The sequence below is a fragment of the Phalaenopsis equestris genome, unplaced genomic scaffold, assembly GCF_001263595.1.
Source record: "Phalaenopsis equestris unplaced genomic scaffold, ASM126359v1 Scaffold000372, whole genome shotgun sequence".
NCBI classification, from domain to species: domain Eukaryota; kingdom Viridiplantae; phylum Streptophyta; class Magnoliopsida; order Asparagales; family Orchidaceae; genus Phalaenopsis; species Phalaenopsis equestris.
The window spans coordinates 263924-266524 of NW_018164814.1; positions in this window are offsets into that span (position 1 = coordinate 263924).

Sequence of the window (2601 nt, forward strand, 5' to 3'; positions counted from 1 at the left end):
TATATATATATATATATATATATATATATATATATATTGCATCCAAAGCCTAGTCCAATATTTACATGCATGTCGTGGAAGACCTTCTCACTAGTCTTCGCATAGAAATTTTGATAAAATTTATATAATATGGATTTGAAAAAAAAGTTCATTCATTAAATAATAAAATATTTATGAGAAAGGCCGTCACGGCATCTGCATGCTTTGGATATCATAATGGTGAAATAACTGACCTTCGACCCTTAATTTTGATTAATAAAAATATAATAATATATTTATACGGCCGAGAATTGGCGTGTCCGTTATTTTTTGAGTTTTGAGATTGATAGAAAAATGATTAGGTTAAATGTCCGTTATAATGTTTGATTATGATAAACACTACAAATTATATATCTTAAATACTTAATATCAATTTAATTTCATTTATTTTAACTTTAGTTTTTCTACGAAATTAAATGTAGAAATATTTACATACATACAAGCTAATTCCTATATATTTATATATCTAATACAAAAACCTTATTTTTACATTCATGTCGCCTTACTTATACATTAGCTAAGCTGCATGGAGCTCGGCTAATAATTAGGAAGCCTTTCATCATCAAGAAAAAATATTGCATCCGAATTAGGTGTGTATGGTGTTACATTAGGTGCTATTAGTAGTTTTGTGATGTTATTTTGATAAAATAATACCACAATACTATCAATAACATCTAAATATTATCGTCCACACATAAAACTATATCTGGACCCCTGATGTAATATTTTCTCCATCATCAATGTCTAGTTTATCAACTTCAAGATCAACAAAAACTTGGATCTTACATGCTACCATTAACTATGGGGCGCTTTTTATATCTTTTTTAGGGAATAGCAATAAAAAAAAAAGGAGTTATTGTGTTATCTCTTGCCAAGGGAAAAGTCACCCCTATTTATCATGATGATCAAAGTCATGGTCTATAAGTCCATGACTTCCTCTAATGTCATCATTAGATTTGTCTTTCATGATTCTTGTTATGCCATCGTCAAATTCTTGACCCAAAGATAGATGATCATCTTTTAACAAATTTTTATAAAATTCAAGGATGTATAATATTAGGACAATCAATAGAGGACGTTCTCCAATTGGAGATTAGGTGTGGTGCACACCTTTGTCAATTTGAATAAAATTGAGAAGAAGTCATTTCTTTATGTGACACCCTCCTTTTCAACCCGCTAACTTGAACGCACCTCGTATAACCCAATTAGGATAAGGCAGAATAATTATTCGAGTTGATTCACGTCAATTTTGGATTGGCATGAAAATTTTGAGTCAATTTCAAATTAGCGAGTTCGTTTCGGGTTAATTTTTTTGTTGGCGGGTCAATCCAAACAAAACCTAAGAAATTAAAATAGTTAGAATTTCTAACTTGATTCCGACCCAAAAAATTATTCGGGTCAACTTAAACTCAGATTTTTCGAGTACAGTACAGTTTGAGTCAAGTTATCATGCCAGGTCATTTTTTGACACCCCAATTCATTTGTGCCTTTTTAGATAGGGGCATGGAGAAAGCCTCCTCAATTATAATTAAATGTAAGCATTACTATATATATATGCTCAAAATCCAATAAGCATATACTTTAATATTAAAATCACCGATATTAACTCAACATTGATAAATATGCACATATGACCAAGCAACGCAAGCACATAGGTGCAACGACCCTTGAAGAGCCCATATATGCTAAGGTCTAAAAGTTGTTTGAGGTCAATCTCATCCTAGAATTATAGCATTCAAATTAACTATCAAATATAGCCATGATGTAGAAGTTAAATGTAAATGATATTTTTTTTCTTACTTTACCTGTCTTAATTGAGTTTTTCCTAAAGTCAATTACTAACACCTAAAATTTATGTTTTGTTTAACTTTTTAAATGGTAATCCAATCATAAGCTTTCTTAGTATATTCTAAAGCTACATTATTGATGCCCTTACCTTCTAGGTTGGATGTTATGTCTATCCCTCAGGGACTTTCTATGATATAATTGATCATTTTTACTGCAAAGAGAAGTAAATTAAATGATGTTTTCAAATTGAGGTCTCTATGATTGCTTATAAGAGATCAACAAGGGTACATATTGAGGAAAATGTATAAATATATATGCACACAGTGGTGAGGTTCTTGGGGAGGTTCCTTATAATTTTGCTCAAAATCTTTATGCTTGACATTATAGAGTGACTCCATAAGTAGTGTCTAACATGTAATTACTTATAAGCAAAGGATGATAAGAGCTAAGTGCCTATAGATGTAAGTATAGATAAACTCTTAGCAACTTACCTTTAAATTACAAAAAATTAACCAAAGTTTTTACCTTGAGAGAAGGGCTAAGGGTTGGGCTTTATAAATGCAAGGTTGACTAAAAATGAATATCTAAGGATGGTTGATAGGTGGCACTCTACATAAGGCATACTTTTTAGTATCATGTTAAGTATGGAAGTTTCTCAAAAGGAGAGTAGAAAATAAGATGAAAGGGTAATTATCTTCATAAATTTCTCCATTTCTAAAGAATAGGCTTAACAAATTTGATTTTTAAGAAAAGGTTAAATCATGACATCAACTC